A 21,154-nucleotide genomic window follows, 5' to 3' on the forward strand; every position below is an offset into this window, starting at 1 on the left:
TGCACTAAAAGACGTGACAGCTATTGAATTCTTTGATGTTGATGATGTCAAGCCAGAGATGGTGGAGGTGATGTAGATCTTTGTCATCCTGAGTCACCTTGTTGCTCCAGCTCCAGGTTTTCAAAGTTCAGACACAAGAATACAACAGACAAGCAGAGGGTGTTCTATGAGACTGGGAGTTCCACAGGTTCTTGACCCAAGAATAGTGAAAGCACAATGATAGAATTCCATGTCAGCATGATGCATGGCTTGGAGGGGAACTTGCAGATGGTGTTCCTATGTATCTGCTGGCCTTGTCATCCTAGAAGATAGAGGTAATGGTTCGGGAAGGTGCCATTAAAGGAATCTCGATGAGCAGTTGAGTTGTTCATCTTCATTTTTCATTATATACTTTTAAATTAAATTCTATTGCACTCTTATTTCTGCAATGTTGCTACATTTATGTTGATGACTCTTTGTTTCTCATCTTGTATACTTCTGCTCCACTGGCACAGTATCCCTTGTTTTTCTTCACAGAGTTGGTCATAGAGGTCACCCTGGTAGGATGGGCATAGAGGTCGCCCCGGCAGATTCAACGCAGAGGCACCAGAGAATAATGCAAAGGAAAGGTGGCATCCAGTTGAAATGGGAGGGATGAGGGAAGCTGCTGGGAAAAAATGCTTTTAGATATATGCTAAGATCTGGTCATTTGTGTTTATATCATAATCTGTAGGGAACTGCATTTGATGCCTCTATGGCTACCTTCACAAATATAACAAATTATGATCACTTCCATATGCTTAACTTAACTGCTTCAGCATGATCAGGATTCATTTCAAATTACACCATTCGACATTTTTTGATACGTGATGAAGTTTAGTGCATTTTCCAGTGTGATTGAACACACAGGTTTACATGTTGGGGAAGCAGGGTTTTCTTTCAATCATTCTTTGAGTGTCAACAAACCAGGCCGGACAGGGCAGGTACAGGAGGAAAGACATTTCTGGATAGAGTGGGTCTACAACCAGGAGATACATCTCAGAAAAAGAGGTAAGCCATTTAGGACTCAGCAAATCTTTGGAATTCACTATCCCAGGGAGCTGTGGAGGCTCAGCCATTGAAAATGTTCATGTCAGAAGTTGATAGATGGCTAGTAATCAAGAGAAGTGGGGATCCTAGAGGGCAACATGCTGAAGCAGAAAACTAGCCATGATCTGGTAGAATAGAAGAGCAGGTTTGATGGACTGAATGACCTTTTGCTTTTCCACTTTCCATGTTCCTATTAATTTCCCAATCCCACCTCCCCTTGAGGAGGTAAGGATACTTCCTCAGCCCTACAGTCTATATAATGAGGTTGCAGGTAGGGAATTCTGAAGTTTAGACATATAGATGATAGAAGAATGGGAAGATATGCACGCATCTTATAAATTTTAGAGTGTTGGGGCAGCCATTTCAATGTCTACCAAAGCATCAGCTCCCAAAATGGAAGCTATACTGCATTGTCCTTGGCTACATTCTGCAAGGTACACTGCTGATTAGTGATGTCTTACTTAACACATCACACAAGATAGAAGGAGGCATTCCATACTTTCAGCTATTGTGACAAGCCTTCTAGTGCATAGCATGAGGCAAGCAGCCTTTTATTCACAACTAGGCCACTCCAATAAAGTCCTCCACAACTGGGAGATGACTTCATATTCAAGTGAGCCACCTCCTGTGTCATGACTGTTACGACATGGGGTTAACCCTCCTGCTTAATTTAAACCAGCATTACAAAAAAGATTTATCCCGTGCAGTAGTCTGTGAAAATTCGAGAGGCCAAGAACTAGTTAAAGTAAAAGTAGCAACTTCATTTCTTAAAGTAATACAGAGAATAATTAACTAACAACTATTTACAACTCATTCCTCTAACCTATCTTTTACCTTTCCCTTCTACAATACTAGTCAGATAAAACTTTAAGATTTACTGAAAAATCCAAATTTCGAAAACAGCCAGCTGTCAAATCTTCTCTTTGCAGATTTTCTCTCCAGGTCAGTGTCAATGTCTTTCTCTGTGCAAGCTCGTTCTCTAGACAAGTACCTCTCAAACAGTTCTGAGTAGCAGTTACATCTGTTGCTCTGATGGCAGTTCTCATCCCAATTGTTCAATTTTTCCCAGTCTTATACCGCCAAAGCTTCAGATTGTGTCATTGGCTTTTAAGATTGTCAATATACTAAATTCAAACTTGATTGGAATTTGGTATTTTTAGGGGTATAAGTTAAACTGATTGGCCTAATTCGAATCTGCTTTTGTCTCCAGGCAACCAACTACATGAACTGCTGGATCACATGCTACATTGTATCTACTCGGTGCTGTCACATAGTTCTGCTAGCTTTTACCTTTCTTAAAGGTACAGTGCACCCACAGCTTCATAACACCACTATCTTCTTCTTTTCATTTGTAATGGGCACATCGCCATGGGTACAGATTCTTGAAACTTCTAACCTAAAATACTCAGAATGAAAACCTCGGAGCTGGTGCTTGGGAGGATTGGAGGATGCAAAGTGCATGTTTGATGAGACTCTCCTTCTCGTATCTATTGCTTCTCATTTCTCCTTCTCTCACTGTGACCCCATTTTGAAGTTTGAAACTTACTGTGATCGTAGAGTGCAGGGTTGGGTCAGTGTAACGGGAGGGGTGTTGGTGTCGAATGGGGGCTACAGCTGTGACAGATTGGCGGGGGGGGGGGGTAGAGCTGAGAGTCTATAGAGGCGGGAGAGCTGGAGGCAGAGGTATGAGGGGGTTGGAGTAGAACATGACAAGTGGAAGATGGAGTTGTGAGAACGGAGAGGCGGAGTAGTGAGTCCAGGTGGCAGCAGAGCCTGAGAGAGCTGGGGATGGTGTTGTCAAAGCCTTGGGAGCGCTTGAGAGCAGGTGACAGGAGATGTGAGGGTAGGGAAGGGGAGCTGTCTGAGCAGGGACAGTAGAGCTGCAACAAAGCAAAGTAGGTACAGAGAGGCAGCATTTCCTTTTTACATATTTTTTACTTGAGAAAAAAGATTATTCTTTATAATACAAAATTACAAAACTCTAAACCAACAACAACACTACTGTATATAAAAAAAAATAAAGAACAACTACACATAAAACAATATTATAGTCACGCAAGATAGGAGAAAGTGAGGACTGCAGATGCTGGAGTTTAGAGTCGAGAGTGTGGTGCTGGAAAAGCACAGCAGGTCAGGCAGCATCCGAGGAGCAGGGGAATCGACGTTTTGGGCAAAAGCCCTTCATCTGGAATGCACGATAAACAGCCCAGTAGAAGTAATAAATACATAAATCCTGCCGCTCAACGCAATGAACAATAGCTCCCGACCTTTGAGAGCACTGAATATTACACCCGCATTTATTCAAAATTCTTCCTCATGGGGTACCTGGTTCACCTAATCAGGTCATCATGGCTACCCAAAACCCCTAATTAAAATGGAAGACAAATCTGTGTCTACATTATCCAAAAAGGGCTGCCATGTCTGACAAAAAAGTTCAGTTTTTTGGTGCACCATATTTGTGAGAACGTCCAGGGGGATATGTTTCATGGTTATCTTATACCAACCTGATGGGTCGGGGGGCGCAGTGGGGGGGTGGGTAGAGTTGGGTTTCCAGCACCCAACACATCAAAATGTTTTTCCTCATGCAGAAAGTAAGAATATTAAAAAAAGGTTTTCTCCCATGAGTATCTAAAGAAGATAAATTGGGCAGGTACAGGAGAAGAGAGATCGGATCCATCTGAACTCCATTCCCCAAAACCTCTCTATTACTCCTACCACAGTACTCCAGTACGCACAAATCAGAGTACCGGTACGTATTTTACACTGTGAGCACACTGAGGATACTCACACTTTACATTTCAAGAGACTATCTGGGGCCCAATGTACCCAATGAAGAACCTTCAACTGCATGGTATGGGTCCTATTACAGATTGAAATCTTTCTCGCATTTTCACAAATATCTTTCCATGTCGCAGAGGAGACCTCAACTCTTCGCTCTCTCTCAGATCTCATATAGTCACTCAATATCATCTGAGGAACCACCCCCAACAGATGATAAGGAGTGCTAACTAAGCGAGTGCTCTTGGCATGAAACACCCTCTTCTCTGTATCAGATCTGTAGGAATCGGTCAAAAGCGTAATTCATTTTTGAATAAAATCTCTAATCTGGAAAAAATGAAAATGGATTCTACTAGATAATCCATACTTGCGGCCTATTTGGTCAAAGGACATCAATTATTTCCCCCTCAAATAAGTTACCCAAACAGGAAACTCCCCTAGCTGGACAGGGTTTAAACACAGGGTCCATTATCCCTGGCCGGAACCCTAGCATACCAACTATAGGGATAAGAAAAGAAGTTTTAGATATATTGCCCTCACTCTACCACATTGCCCTCCATGCTTTAACAGTATTAATAATTATTGGATTACAACAGTATTCTGCAACTATTCTCATTTTATCTAAGAACAACAGGCTAATAAGAGGACACTTTGCCTGGAAAGCCTCAATGTCCAACCATATTGACACTGGGTACTCACAAGCACAGTCACTCACAAAAAATAAGAGGGAACTTAATTGATATCTTTTAATTCCCAGGAGGTCAACTCCCCGCCCCCCAGCCCTTGGGTGATTGCAATTTGGTGAGCTTAATAAGGGCCGCCTGTACTGCCAGGTAAAAGAGCTAAACCAGCCATTAAGTCTCCTAAATATTTGGCTGGGAAAAAAAAAATCAAAGGAAGCATTTGCATAGGTATAGCAAATGAGGAAGGACATTCATTTTAGTAAGGGCTACTCGACCTAACCAGGATATTAGAAGGGCCTCTCATCTCTGAAGATCTTGTTTAATCTTGTCAAACAAGTGGACAAAATTAGCCTTAAATAACTGATCGCAGACAAGAGTAACAAAAATATCTAAATAAAGAACCCTCCCCCCACCCCCATGACCACTTCAAGGGAAACCGTGACTAACCCTCATCATCAGATATTCCCCCAAGACACCCCCATAGGAATTTGAAAACTTAATCTTATAGCCTGGAAAGAAACCAAATAAATTAATACATTATATCAAATGAGGTACAGAAACTACAGGGTTCGACAAAAAGATAAAAGAGTCATTCACATTTAATGTGATCTTATGTGCCTTTGATCCCACTTCTCGGGCAGCTATATTAGGATTCTTATGGGTAGCCTCTGCCAGCAGTTCAATCACCAATGTAAAAAGTAGAGGTGAGAGGGGACAACCTTGCCAACTACCCCTACAGACACTAAAATTACTGGATCTCAGACCATTGGTGAGAACCACAACCAGTGGATCATTACAAAGGACCCTTACCCACTTAATAAAGACTTCACCTAGACCAAACCAGTCCAGGGAGTAAAAAAGATATGGTTACTTCATCAAGCAAATGCCTTCTCTGCATCTAAAGAGATCATTAATCCCTGAACCGATTGCTGCTGATATGCTTGGACCATATTAAGTAATCTCCTGACACTGCTGGAGGATCCGAGGCCCTTTATAAAACCCATCTGGTCCTCTTCAACAATGGAAAGCAACACGATTCTAGCCTTAATGTGAGAGTCTTGGACAAAATTTTAAAACCAGAATTTAGCAGCGAGATGGGCTTATGAGAAGCACAGTCATCTGGAATCTTCCCTTTCTGAAAGCAGAGAGAGATATTAGCCGTGCTAAATTGCCCATAGTGTTAGGTGCAGGGGTAAATGTAGGGGAATGGGTCTGGGTGGATTGCGCTTCGGCGGGTCGGTGTGGACTTGTTGGGCCGAAGGGCCTGTTTCCACACTGTAAAGTAATCTAATCTAATATTAGTCTCTCTCTCAAGGATGGTGGGAGGCAATCATGACTGTACGTGTAGTTGTACATGTCCAACATCGGCCCTGACAATCTATTTATAAATTCTTTGTGGAATTCACTAGAAAGACCATCAGGGCCAGGTAAAAGAGCTAAACCAGCCATTAAGTCTCCTAAATATTTGGCTGGGAAAAAAAATCAAAGGAAGCATTCGCATAGGTATAGCAAATGAGGAAGGACATTCATTTTAGTAAGGGCTACTCGACCTAACCAGGATATTAGACTTCATAGAACATAGAACATAGAAGAATACAACGCAGTACAGGCCCTTTGGCCCTCGATGTTGCGCCGATCCAAGCCCACCTAACCTACACTAGCCCACTATCCTCCATATGCCTATCCAATGCCCACTTAAATGCCCATAAAGAGGGAGAGTCCACCACTGCTACTGGCAGGGCATTCCATGAACTCACGACTCACTGAGTAAAGAACCTACCCCTAACATCTGTCCTATAACTACCACCCCTTAATTTAAAGCTATGCCCCCTCATAATAGCTGACTCCATACGTGGAAAAAGGTTCTCACGGTCAACCCTATCTAAACCCCTAATCATCTTGTACACCTCTATCAAGTCACCCCTAAACCTTCTTTTCTCCAATGAAAGCAACCCCAAGTGCCTCAGCCTTTCCTCATACGATCTTCCTACCATACCAGGCAACATCCTGGTAAACCTCCTCTGCACCCGTTCCAGTGCCTCCACATCCTTCCTATAGTATGGCGACCAAAACTGCACACAGTACTCCAGATGCGACCGCACCAGAGTCTTATACAACTGCAACATGATCTCAGGACTCCGGAACTCAATTCCTCTACCAATAAAAGCCAGTACGCCATATGCCTTCTTCACCGCACTATTTCCTTGGATGACAACTTTCAAAGATCTGTGTACATGGACACCAAGATCCCTCTGCTCATCCACACTACCAAGTATCCGACCATTAGCCCAGTACCCCATCTTTTTGTTACTCTTACCAAAGTGAATCAGCACACACTTAGCTACATTGAACTCCATTTGCCACCTTTCTGCCCAGTTCTGCAGCTTATCTATATCCCGCTGTAACCTGCCACATCCTTCCTCACTGTCAACAACTCCTCCGACTTTCGTATCATCCGCAAACTTGCTCACCCAACCTTCTAGCCCCTCCTCCAGGTCATTTATAAAAATGACAAACAGCAATGGTCCCAAAACAGATCCTTGCGGAACACCGCTAGTAACGGCACTCCAAGATGAACCTTTACCATCAACTACTACCCTCTGTCTTCTTCCATCCAGCCAATTCCTAATCCAAACCTCCAACTCACCCTCAATGCCATACCTCCGTATTTTTTAAAGTAGCCTACCATGGGGAACCTTATCAAACGCCTTACTAAAATCCATATACACCACATCTACTGCTTTCCCCTCGTCCACCTCCTTAGTCACCTTCTCAAAGAATTCAATAAGGTTTGTGGGGCACGACCTGCCCTTCACAAAACCATGCTGACTATCCTTGATCACATTATTCCTATCCAGATGTTCATAAATCCTATCCCTTACAATTCTCTCTAAGACTTTGCCCACAACAGAAGTGAGTCTCACTGGCCTATAGTTACTAAGGTTATCCCTACTCTCCTTCTTGAACAAGGGAACCACATTTGCTAGCCTCCAGTCTTCTGGCACTACTCCTGTAGACAACGAGGACATAAAAATCAAGGCCAATGGGTCTGCAATCTCCTCCCTTGCTTCCCAGAGAATCCTAGGATAAATGCCATCAGGCCCAGGGGACTTTTCTATTTTCACCCTTTCCAGAATTTCCAACACCTCTTCCCTACATACCTCAAAGCCATTCATTCTACTTAATTGTGACTCAGTATTCACATCGGCAACAATGTCCTGTTCCTGAGTGAATACTGATGAAAAGTATTCATTCAGTGTCTCCCCGATCTCTTCAGCCTCCACACGCAACTTCCCACTACTATCCTTGACTGGACCTATTCCTACCCTAGTCATTCTTTTATTCCTGACATACCTATAGAAAGCCTTAGGGTTTTCCCTAATCCTACCAACTAAGGACCTTTCATGTCCCCTCCTTGCTGCTCTGAGCTCTCTCTTCAGATCCTTCCTGGCTACCTTATAACTCTCAATCGCCCCAATTGAACCTTCACGCCTCATCTTTACATAGGCCGCCCTCTTCCGTTTAACAAGGGATTCCAATTCCTTATTAAACCACAGCACCCTCACACGACCCTTTCCTCCCTGCCTGACAGGTACATACTTATCAAGGACACTCAATAGTTGCTCCTTGAACAAGCTCCACATATCAATTACGCCCTTGCCTTGAAGCCTACTTTTCCAAGCCACGCATCCTAAGTCATGCCTCACCGCATCATAATTTCCCTGCCCCCAGCTATAACTCTTGCCCTGCAGTGCACACTTATCCCCCTCCATCACTAGAGTAAAAGTCACCGAATTGTGGTCACTGTCCCCAAAGTGCTCACCTACCCCTAATTCTAACACCTGGCCTGGTTCGTTACCCAGAACCAAATCCAGTATGGCCTCACCTCTTGTTGGCCTATCTACATATTGTGTCAGGAAACCCTCCTGCACACATTGGACAAACACCGACCCATCTAACAAACTAGAGCTATAGCTTTCCCAATTGATATCAGGAAAGTTAAAGTCCCCCATAACAACCACCCTATTACTTTCACTCTTCTCCTGAATCATCCTCGCAATCCTTTCTTCTACGTTTCTAGGACTATTAGGAGGCCTGTAAAAAACTCCTAACTGGGTGACCTCACCTTTCCTATTCCTAACTTCAGCCCAAACTACCTCAGATGGCGAGTCTTCATCCATCGTCCTTTCCACCGCTGTAATACGATCTTTGACAAGCAATGCCACACCTTTTACCCCCACCTCTGACCCTACTAAAACATTTAAACCCTGGAACCTGCAACAGCCAATCCTGTCCCTGTTCTACCCATGTCTCTGTAATAGCCACAACATCGAAGTCCCAGGTACCAATCCACGCTGCAAGTTCACCTACCTTATTTTGTATACTTCTTGCATTGAAGTATACACACTTCAAGCCACTTTCCTGTTTACAGGCACCCTCCTTTGAGATTGATGCCATGTTCCTAACCTCCCTAGACTCCAGGTCCTACACCCTAAAGCTACAGTCTAGGTTCCCATGCCCCTGCAGAGTTAGTTTAACCCCCCCCCATGAGCACTAGCAAACCTCCCACCAAGGATACTGGTGCCCCTCAGGTTCAGGTGTAGACCATCCTGTTTATAGAGGTCCCACCTTCCCTAGAAAGAACCTCCTTTCCATTTTGAAGTTGTTTCACCGCCTCTTATATTTCTTGCACTGTTAAAGGGGAATTAAGGAGAGATGCCTGTTCAGAGGTCACGCCTGGCAGATCCAGGTTCTTAAAAAAGGACTCCATCTTATCCCATCTATTCTCACAGTGTTCTGACTGGTACGGTTTGGAGTAAAGCCTCCAAAATGCAGCATTGATCTTTTTAGAATCATAAGTAAGAATCCCAGTTCCTTCCCTGATTGAGGCCTGTCAAAATATACTGTCTCGGTTGCCTTCAGTCATGCCTCGAGCAGGTGCTGCTGCACTCCCTTATGTTGCTTCCGACTGGCAGAGTAAGAGATAATTATCCCACGAGCATAAACCTTGGCAGTCTCCCAGTGAATAGACGGATTACTTGCCGTATCCGAATTGATGGCCAAGAATGCTTTAAACTCATTAGAGAAATACTCAATGAACTTACTGTCCTTGAGAATAAAGGGATCCATTCGCCAGTGCCATAAACCTGTTACATTGCCCTTAATCTTGACCACTAATTATACTGCTCTGTGATCAGAAATGATAATATTCCCAATTCTGCAGGGCATCACCAAATCCAAACAAAATTATGGAGGTTAGGAAAAGATCAATCCTTGCCTGACACTTGTAAAATATAAGAAAACAATGTAATGTCCCTACCCACAGAGTGGAGACGCCTCCAAACATCCACTAGCCCCAATTCCACCCATAAATCAATTAGTTGCTTAGATTGCAGAGAAGGTTTTGGGGGGCCTTTGGGCATTCTATCCACCATGGGATCCATAAGACAGTTAAAATCTCGCCCTGCATCAATATTCTGCGACGCAAGGGCGATCAATTTGGAGAATGCATCTATCAGGAATTTAAGGGGGTGCACTAGAGGACAATAAACATTCAAAATACCATACTCTTCACCGTATATTGAGGCTTTAAGAATTATGAACAGCCCATACTCATCTTTAATATGATCTAGTAACTTAAAAGGGAGATTCTTCGGAACAAGTATGGCCACTCCCCTGCTCTTAGCATTGAAGGATGAAAAAAAACTCTATCAAACACACCCTGCTTTAATTTCAGATGCTCCTTATCATCAAGGTGAGTTACCTGCAATAGGGCAATATCAACCCTTTCCTTTTTAAGACTTGAAAGTACCTTTTCCCTTTTGACCAGCGAGTGGCTCCCTTTAATATTCCAGGTACACCATTTGAGAGCACAATTAGCCATGAACCCCCACAGCAACCTTTGAACTCCTGTGAGGAAGAATTCGACTGACAAATTGCTGAGTATAAATGGAAAAACACTCATGGAGCCTAAAAATTACACACACTAAAATTACTGCACCTAAAAAACTAACGGAACTTCCATAAAGTACATCTACAAAAACCAACAAACTAAACCAAATACAAAATACAAAAGGCACTGAATGAGGGACTCAACCCCCTGCCCACAGGGGGCACTTACACATGTCTCATACACCTCCATAACTCTTCCAGATTGAGCCACACCCCACACTCAGGCAAAAGAAAGAAAAATCAGAACATTAACAAAGAAGTTAAAAGCGAGCATTTTCCCATCCTCAACTATACATTAACCCCAATTAACATCGGAAAAAAATCCAACAACTTTCTTTAAGAAAAAGAGAGAAGAACAACAAAAAAAGAAAACATTATTGTCCATATCCTTTAGACCTATCCAGTCTATTTTAAAGTGTCTAGAAAGTTTTTAGCTTTATCCGAATAATCAAATGTATATCCAGACCCATCATGAGAAAAACAAAGCACCACAGGGTACCTTACAGAGTACTGAATACCGAGGTCCCTCAGTCTTCTCTTCACCTCATCAAACAACTTCTATTTATGTATCATGGTAGCAGAAAAGTCCTGGATATTTGTAAATTAAGGCCTGTGGATCATTCCCCTGCATTCCGGAAGTTTCCATTCATCTCTGCTTGTCTCTGTAGCATTGGAATCACACTAGGACTGGGCAGGGGCGCTGGTCCGAATTGGGCCTGCGAACCACAACCTGGTGAGCTCTGTTGACCTGTTTCTCGAGGGCCTGGATCTGGTGTGTTGAGGACTCGATCATGGTCTCTGATGTTGCAGTCCACCATTTGACTTTCTGAGCCCTTCCACCTACTGCTTGTGTTTGTGCAGCATGGTCACAATCGGCTCCAGCCTAGTGTGACTCTCCTTGATCAACCCCTCAATCATTTCCCGGAGCTTCATGAACTCTGTAGCCCAGATCGTGTTGGGTAAGTGGTTCCAACAAAATTGCAAAGGAGACTGTAGCTGCGGTCACAGACACAGTCATGAGCATGCCCAATCCTGCTGGGGAATGTCCCATGTCTTAGGACCTAGTTGAACATTTACCTTTCGTCATCTTCACTTGCCACAAAAAAGGTTTATAACCATTCCACAACTGTTTAACTATCAAATTTTTCCGAAATAACTTAGCTGAGGAGGGCAAAAGCACCACTTTGCCTGAGCTGTGGTGCGGAGCTCAGCAGGGCAAACCTTTCAGATCGCCGCCATCTTGGAAACCCCCCCCCCACTTCTCTACCCCACCCCCCAGCATTTTGTTTTCACCCAGCACTAGATTCTGAGGAAGGGTCACTCGTCCCAAAACGTTAACTCTGATTTATCTCCACAGATGCTGCCAGAACTCCTGAGCTTTCCCAGCAATTCCTGTTTGTGTTTCAGACTTCAATAACACCTATTACTTGCTTCATATATTTATACATTTAGTTCTTACCTAATTATCCCTTAATTTAAAAAAAATAAACTTGTTATGTCAATGATTTGGATGTGAGCATAAGAGGTATAGTTAGTAAGTTTGCAGATGACACCAAAATTGGAGGTGTAGTGGACAGCGAAGAGGGTTACCTCAGATTACAACAGGATCTGGACCAGATGGACCAATGGGCTGAGAAGTGGCAGATGGAGTTTAATTCAGATAAATGCGATGGTGCTGCATTTTGGGAAAGCAAATCTTAGCAGGACTTATACATTAATGGTACGGTCCTAGGGAGTGTTGCTGAACAAAGAGACCTTGGAGTGCATGTCCCTAGCTCCTTGAAAGTGGGGTCACAGGTAGGTAGGATAATGAAGGCGGCGTTTGGTATGCTTTCCTTTATTGGTCAGAGGATTGAGTACAGGAGTTGGGAGATCATGTTGCAGCTGTACAGGAAATTGGTTAGACCACTGTTGGAATATTGTGTGCAATTCTTGTCTCCTTCCTATCGGAAAGATGTTGTGAAACTTGAAAGGGTTCAGAAAAGATTTACAAAGATGTTGCCGGGGTTGGAGGATTTGAGCTATAGGGAGACGCTGAACAGGCTGGGGCTGTTTTCCCTGGAGCGTCGGAAGATGTTTACAAAATTATGTGGGGCATGAATAGGGTAAATAGACAAAGTCTTTTCCCTGGGATGGGGGAGTTCGGAACTAGAGGGCATGGGTTTAAGGTGAGCGGAAAGATATAAGAGACCTAAGGGGCCAGTTTTTCACACAGAAGGTGGTACGTGTATAGAATGAGCTGCCAGAAGAAGTGGTGGAGGTTGCAACATTTAAAAGACATTTGGATGAGTATATGAATAGGAAGGGTTTGGAGGGATATGGGCTGGGTACTGGCAGGTGGGACTAGATTGGGTTGGGATATCTGGTCGGCATGGCCAGGTTGGACCGAAGGGTCTGTTTCCATGCTGTACATCTCTATGACTCTATGTCATTGCACACTTCTGGAGCAAGTGTGACTTGAACCTGGACCTCTTAGATGTAGAGATACTTCCAATCACCTTTACCATAGCTCCATCAGGTTTGAGGTATCCTGGCTGGACTCTACCAGAGTGATCCTAATTGCTTGTCTTGTGACCCCTCTGGAGGTCATGACCCATAGTTTGGAAATCCCTTCTTTAGTGTTCCCTGTTCCCAGTCCTGTTGATGAGAATGTCCTCGAGTGAAAATAAAAGTGAGCAAAGTTGGTGCAGGACTGACAATTTGAAGGTTAACAGAAGGCAGGCATTACAGTGTCACTTAATGTTCAATATAGGTGTGTCTGAGGTAAATGAAGGGGTCTACGTAATCCTCACAAACATTGATCAGACATGCCCCTGGACTTGAAATATCTAACTCACTCTTCTCTCACTGTTATGAATCTCAATACTTCACTATAGCAGCTCAGACAGGTTCAGGCTATTGGGTGTTCCTTCCTGATCTTGCTCCTGTATTGTGCGCTATGCACTGTTTTTGCCTGCAGAAAAAGAGAGTGAAAAATAGCAATTCCCTTTGATAAATATACCATGAAATTCTCCTATATTCATTGCTTTGAATATTTCTTATACGTATGTAGATTTTAACTTGCATGAAATATAGCGATGTAATATATAAAAATTGCAATGCTCTGCAAAAGCAATGTTATAGCATCACCTAGAGTAAAAGTCATGTAATATACAGCATCTCCTGTATGTTCGAATATTTAGTTTACTCATATCCAATTGGATTTCTGTTCTTAAGCGAATACAGCACCACTACACCCACGCCCGTTAAAAATAGTGCACAGTAGACCTAAGGAACAAAGAGGTAGAGGGCTTGCTTACTGCTCTAACTCTTCTCATGTTGGATTTTGAATCTTCGACAAGCCATTGAAGAATTGTAAAGAGGAAAAAAATCCAAGAGCAAATACTGAGTGATTGAGGTGGTTCTAACCTCTGGAACATCTGATTCCAAGATCTTTGGCAGAGCGCCTGAGAGCAAATCACTGCTGATCACCAAATAAAGCATTTGAGGAGGAAATACAAGAGATAGGTAAATAGATATATTGATAACAGATGATGTGAATAAAATCCTAAAGCTGCAAATGTTTGGATTAAGATATTACTGTAAACCTTAGTGATGGTGCAAAAATTCACACCTGTTATTTACTTCGTGTACTCAAAATAGTGATGCCACTGGTCTAACAGAGATTATTTCCATAGCATATATAATATATATTCGTCAATTGCTGTTTACAAATGTGATTTTGGTCTTACAAAAGCAAGATAGGATCTGGTGCCCCTCAGTAGCTCAGCAATAAATAGATCATTCTGTATCTTATTCAGCCATCTACATTAGAGCTGAAAATGTGTTGCTGGAAAAGCGCAGCAGGTCAGGCAGCATCCAAGGAGCAGGAGAATCGACGTTTCGGGCATGAGCCCTTCTTCAGGAATCGGGAGAATTTTGAAGAAGGGCTCATGCCCGAAACGTCGATTCTCCTGCTCCTTGGATGCTGCCTGACCTGCTGCGCTTTTCCAGCAACACATTTTCAGCTCTGATCTCCAGCATCTGCAGTCCTCACTTTCTCCTAGCCATCTAAATTAGGAAAGTTTGATCTTTGCCTGAGCTGCATTGAGATAGCCTCTCCAAATCAAAGCTAGTAGATGACTGTGAGTGGACTCAGTCACCATTCCCGCTACAGTCCTGATCACTAATCGGGGATCCCTATTGCAATATATGCATCCAGGGACTTTGGGTGACAATAGCATTGAGCTAAGGTACTGAAGTATACACAAAATGGGTCTGGAGCATCAAATGTCCAAATCCTCCTGGTCACAAAAATATCACAAAGATTATTTGCTAAAAGGAAACAAGAACTTAAAACTTTCTATCTTGCACTAATCAGGACTCAATGCAAGAAACAGACTCAGTAAAAGAGGCACTAATTTATATAACATGAAGAGATTGTGTGCCATTGTGATCCTGGAGAAGCAACAGGAACAGTTAACTGTCAACATTTGTTCTTGGACTTGGCAGTAGACCTTGATTGGTTGGGGTGTTGCCATGGGAACGCAGCAGAGATTGATAGTCTCCATGATCCTTTTCTGTTCAACAAGAGAGGTGCAATGGATGGATTAATTCATTTTCGGGCGGCATGGTGGCTCAGTGGTTAGTATTGCTGCCTCACGTCGCCAGGGACCCGGGTTCAATTCACCCCTTGGGCAACTATCTGTCTGGAGTTTTCACATTCTCTCTGTGTCTTCGTGGGTTTCCTCCGGGTGCTCCGGTTTCCTCCCACAGTCCAACGATGTGCAGGTTTGGTGAATTGGCCATGCTTAAATTGCCCGTAGTGTTCAGTGCATGTGGGGTGAATGTGGGGGAATGGCTCTGGGTGGGTTGCTCTTTGGAGGGTAGGTGTGGACTTGTTGGGCTGAAGGGCCTGTTTCTACACTGTAGGGAATCTAATCAAAAAACAGGGTCCTATGTAATAGTATATGTCACTTCACGTGAAACAGCATTATAATCTTAAATTGGTTCCCAGTATAATTCTTAGCACAGTCACATTAAATGATGTCCAACAGCAGAATCACATCTAATAGTGGCTATGACATTTTAAGGCTTACAAGTACAGGCTGGTTGAGAATCTTGAAAGTCATAGTCTACCTGCCTGATCTCAGAACTAACAATGCCCTAGAAAATCAGAAATTGCTGGAAAATCTCAGCAGATCTGGCAACATCTGTGGAGGTAAAGCAGAGTTTACATTTCGGGTCCAGTGACCCTTCTTCAATAATGCCCTGATGAGCAAAAAAAATGAAAGGATTTGATTTCTTATCTCCATTTAGCAATGTTTAGTTTCTGGACTACCAATCTAAGATTATTTTAAGAACCTCACTTCAAATACATGCTTAGCTTGTTGAAACATTTTCTGAGGCCGAATTTAGAATGTGAGCATTGTTCTCAAAGAACAACATTAAAGTCATAATAAACTGCATGTTATTTCTCAGCTCAAATGTTAAATGTTGCAGTGACAAAGGAAAGTATATATTAATAGCTACTGGAAAAGAGTGACTCAGCAGATGGAATCTAATTTCTGGTTTCAGATGGCAAAACATAATTCTTTTCCCTCACTATTGATGACTTTCATCAGAACCTATACCTGCTACACAGAAAATAGATAGAGTATTATCTTCACCATGTGAATTCTCATTTTCAATCTATGTCCATGTTTTTTCTAATTTGCCCTATCAGGTCTTTTTATTAAAAATGACAGAAAATCATTCGTCTTTCTGACGGATGTATGTATGGCTGCCATAATGAGCTTAGCATTGAGATGGACACAAACTTATAAGAAAAGTTAAAGCAAAGAGGCGATCAGCTAAATGAATAGGATTTGTGAGTTCTTTAATGCCAAGCTCACTTTGTTATCGTGTACTGTGAATGGGATCGATCTGATTCACAAACTGGAGATTACTCTAAAAATCGATATGGATGAAATCAGGTCTTTTTGGATCAAGCTAAAATGGAAATAACTTGGCAGATCTATTGATGAAAAGTTAATTGTGAAGGTGTAGATGTAATGGCAAAATCAATACTATTGAAAGAATTGCTGTTAGCTCCAACACAATTATCACTGATGTGACTGAAGGTATCTTAAAGGTAAAAATTGAAACAAGCTGCTGGAGGAAATTGCAAATTGGCTTGTATTTTGTTACAAGTTTCTAACAGTTTGATGTTTATTTAAAGTATCCTTTTATAAGCAGACTCACTTTTAGAGATCTTACATGCAAAACCAATCCTTCACTGTAATTCATACTGAAGCCTCTTTCCTGTAATGCTCCTCCTCTTACAAGTTTTATTCAACACAGCCCTGCCTCTGTCAAAGGACACACTTTAAATAACCTCACTCAGTTTTTCCTCCTAATTAGTTCACACAAATGATATGTCATTGCTTAGTAGTAATCTTGTCTCAGTATGATTCTCTTTAATGAAAAAAACTACTTAAATTCATCTTTGTTTAGTTGAGAGTATACTCACATTAAGCAAATGTATGGTGAATAGTAATATATATTGGTGAGTACATTTCAATTGTTTATCTTGTCTGAACTGATAAGCTTAGTTGTAATATTCAGGGCATAGTTGATCCTAAATGTCTGTTTAAGAAAGTTGGAAGTGGTGATTTAGTAAAGCAATGCTCTGAAGCAACATTAAATGTGATTAGAGTTCTTTGCTGTTCAGGTTAATGCTAATTTGTGAGAAGGGCCATTCATTTCACTGCATGTATCTTGGAGAAAGGCTTGTTGCAGCACATTACAAGCTAACAGTTTTATTTCAATATAATTTTTAAAAATTGAAATTGCCACCATAAATACAAGTTCTGCACCTCATTGAAGTAAGCTTTATTGCTTATTTTGTTATTCCAAAGACTGCCCCATTTCAGCTCAGTGTGAATGTGTTTTCCTTTAATTGTACTTGTTCACTACTAAATAAATTCCAGGTGAGATTAGTTGAACAACTTCATTGCCATTGACAAATCTAATCTCATGAGACCTAAATTTTCAGTGTTTTTTAGACCTGGAGAGAAGTGTGGTGAATACTAATCATGGACTACTCATGCTGAACTACTAACCGTAACAGTAGAAGGTGAATAAATACAGCTATTCTGTAGTGTAAGCCTTACTGACTGTAATTTACAAATTGTGGATTTTTCTCCAAATAGGGGTGATGGAACATATTTGGGATATAGTTTAGAGATCCCACTCCCTTCTTGACTTATTATGAAGCTTCTCTATTTCTAGGATTGAACATTTAAAGCAGCTTATTTCTGTTCTGATGTTTCTTTCTATGACATTGACTGCAATCTGAAACAAAAGGAGTAAATTACAGAATTTTTAAAATACAAACAAGCTTTTTAAAGTAACAATAGGAAGCATTTGGCTAGCTCTACATTGGGCTGTAAATTTCTGGAATGATCATTCAATTCATGAATTAAATGTACAAGTTGGGTTAATTTTTGTAATGCATAGGTGCCTGTTAATGATGTAGTTTTACTGTCTTGTCATACAAGAAAAGGCCAATAATGTGCATACAGATAATTTGGAAAGTGAATGGAACATAGAGTCATAGTCATAGGGATGTACTGCATGGAAACAGACCCTTCGGTCCAACCCTTCCATGCCGACTAGATATCCCAGCCCAGTCTAGGCCCACCTGCCAGCACCTGGCCCATATCTCTCCAAACCCTTCCTATTCATATATCCATCCAAATGCCTCTCAAATGTTGCAATTGGAACAGCCTCCAACACTTCTTCTGGCAGCTTAATCGATACACGTACCACCCTCTACGTGAAAAAGTTGCCCCTTTGGTTTCTTTTATATCTTTCCCCTCTCACCCTAAACCTATGTCCTCGAGTTCTGAATTCCCCCACCCAGGGAAAAGACTTTGCCTGTTTACCCTATCCATACCCCTCATAATTTTGTAAACCTCTATAAGGTCATCTTGATTCTTTTTGTGTATAGGTGCAATGGATTAAAATTGGTGTAAACAGCAAAGCTGAGTATGTCACTCATAAGTAGGAACGGCTTTTGTGCTTGAAATATCAACAATGTGATTTCATAAGGTGACAATTCACAACTATGTGTTTTTGGTACAGTATGACTCACGGGAGGGTGAGCTGAAACAAGCTGGGGAAATGTTAACTAACTAAAAACCAGTGCGAAGGAACACTTCTGGTACTCGCTGAGATCACGATTAATGTTTTGGAGAAAAAGCTTGCAGTAGTTTGACTGAACACCTTTCTACTGCTTGTGGAGTATATGAAGAAGGATGACTTGAGCATAGGGCTGAACAGATCTTCATGGGCTATGGAAGCCAATTCATTGCAGTAGTAACTTTCCTTTTGAAAAGGAAATGGATATATACACAAAAGTAAAATTCAACAAGTCATAGGGAAAGAGAATGGCTGTAGGAATGACTGAATAACTCTTTCAAGAAGCTGAATTTCAGATGTGTTATATTGGCTGATCACCTGTGTTCTACGATTCTCTAGACTTCACTAAGTTCTGATCTGTAGAAGAGTTTGACTTTGATATCAAGCAATGCTTTGTGGATTGTGTAACAGGAAACAAGTACAAACAGGATTAATAGGCAGGCCTTGGGACAGGCAAAGACATGTAGAGTGATGTTTTGGATGAGTTTATGCAAAGTGGTTGGGATCTAAATGGATTAACAGTGGACATGTTTGTATGGGAGAAGTAATGTCACTAAGTTTCAAAGGGGCTGAGGTAGTAATAGAGGTGACTAATATAATGAAATACAAATAAGAAATGAGTACTGTAGATGTTTTTAAGCTTTCTGTCTATTTGTTCAACCTGAGTAATCAAGTTTGACTTTGTAGATTTAAAGACTGAAGCCATTAGGATGGATTGGTTTCTTCTGAAGGATTGAAGATTTTGGCTTATTGATTAAAAGGTGAAGTTCAGGATAAAAGTGGATTAAGTCTTGCAAACAAGGAGCAGTTTAGTATTGCTAGGTGCTGAGTTGTTAAGCTATGTTCAGAAGGGAAATAGAAATTTTAATGCAGCTCTCGTGGAGGGCACAAGATTCAGCAGAACCTATAACGTTTAGAGGGATGAACTGTCAGTGCAAGCAAAGCAGGAGTTGAAGAGCCTTTGTTTTACTGGTGATGAAATACTATACGTTTCTTTAGTATGCACTTTAGTATGATGGAGTGAGATGGTGGATTGAGGCAGGTATTGTGGGGTGTTCAGAATTGTCACAACAAAAATTCAGTCGGTGTAGTGAACAATGAAGGGGATTATTCTTTATTGAATGAGTCAGCAGGTCAACAATGCAGCATGTAGTCTCAAACCAGAAGAGATTCTGTGTTTCTCATTAAACTTCAGCTTGTGTCCTTCTATACTAACTAAAATTTGGGGCTTTGAACTTTTTTTTTCAACTCAGGTTTGGCACGGTCTGAATTTGTCATCACCTTGCTTTTTTTCCCTCCCCTCCACCTTAAGTCATTTTATCTCCCAGCATTTCCCATGTACTACAGCTTCTTACATAAGAGAATTACATTTTTTTTGTTCCCACTGTAACTTTAATTACATGTGATGACAGCTTGGACTATTGCTTCCTTCTGTTTGTAATTTTACTCATTCTGAACTGCCTTGAAGTTGAGTTGAAATTTTTAGAATGCAATATTGGAAAGGGTTGTCTTATGAGTAGGGCTTATTGCTGTGAAGCTTGTTTCTCAGCATCTGCAATATATTGGAAAATCTCTATATACTAGAGAGAGATTCTTCTGCCCTAAAATAAGTCGCTATGTAAAAGAATTGCCTGTATAATTAATACAGATTAGAGGATTCATTAAAGAATAAAATATGAACAATTGATATTTAAACTCAAGAATTTGAGGGTAAATCATTTGAAAAGTTTTGGTGACTATGAATGCTTCTTAGCTTTTCCTGGATAACTTCTATGAACGAGAATGGGTTCCAATATTTTCAGCATGTTTCTATATGGGCTCATGACAATATTTTTCCTGGAATATCAGGACGATTTTAAGATTTACTAACCGCTTAAGTTCTAAACATTTGAAGTGTATAGCTTGCTTACGATCCTGAGGGTGTTTCAGAATGTTTTTGTCTTTTATCACCAGTTTCTATTTGCTGGCATTATTTGAATCTCTGATTTGTAAAACTGTATATTCTTTGGTGGGAATGTAGAAGAGAGGGAAGGTTAGCTCAAGAAATAAACCACTTGGAAAAGTGCTACCTCACTTTTTAGTGTTTACATTTTCAGTTTGATTTTGAAGAATAGGCTTAGTCACTTGTTGTAATATTTGGGAATGCTTTCAATTGTGGGGGCATTTCTCCAGTAAAATGGTTGTAATGTAAATAATGAACACTAGGTGTCATATCAGCTATTTCTATGGCTTGAATATTACTCTGGTATGTTGGGATGAATTTGTTTAATCGCATGAAGTAGTGTATGTTTGATGTCAGCCCTGATTGTTTGAGTTTGAAGATAGCTGCACCATTATATTTATTAAAGTTCTTTCAGCTTGCAAGTTTCTTTTAAAAAGATGTAGTCTGAAATGAGCATGGTGATGCCAATTGGTTAATGCAGCCTCATGTTCTGGGCCCTTTCCTATACCATTTGTTCATGACAATAAAAGTAATAAGACGTTTAAATGTTAACATTTTAAAATGAGTA

General features: G+C 41.3%; 1 protein-coding gene across 1 annotated transcript in view; it reads left to right on the forward strand.

Annotated features, from left to right (window-relative positions):
• Positions 1–13,831: 13,831 nt before the first annotated feature.
• Positions 13,832–21,154, forward strand: part of fmn2b (formin 2b) — a 479,925-nt gene continuing 472,602 nt past the window's right edge. Inside the window, exon 1 of the mRNA XM_087990994.1 lies at positions 13,832–13,988. The gene's annotated coding sequence lies outside the window, so the exon portion shown is untranslated. The remainder of the gene's footprint in view (positions 13,989–21,154) is intronic.

This window comes from Chiloscyllium plagiosum, unplaced genomic scaffold (genome assembly GCF_037043375.1).
Source record: "Chiloscyllium plagiosum isolate Xiang-an unplaced genomic scaffold, Cpla_swu_hap1 HiC_scaffold_10, whole genome shotgun sequence".
Taxonomy (NCBI): domain Eukaryota; kingdom Metazoa; phylum Chordata; class Chondrichthyes; order Orectolobiformes; family Hemiscylliidae; genus Chiloscyllium; species Chiloscyllium plagiosum.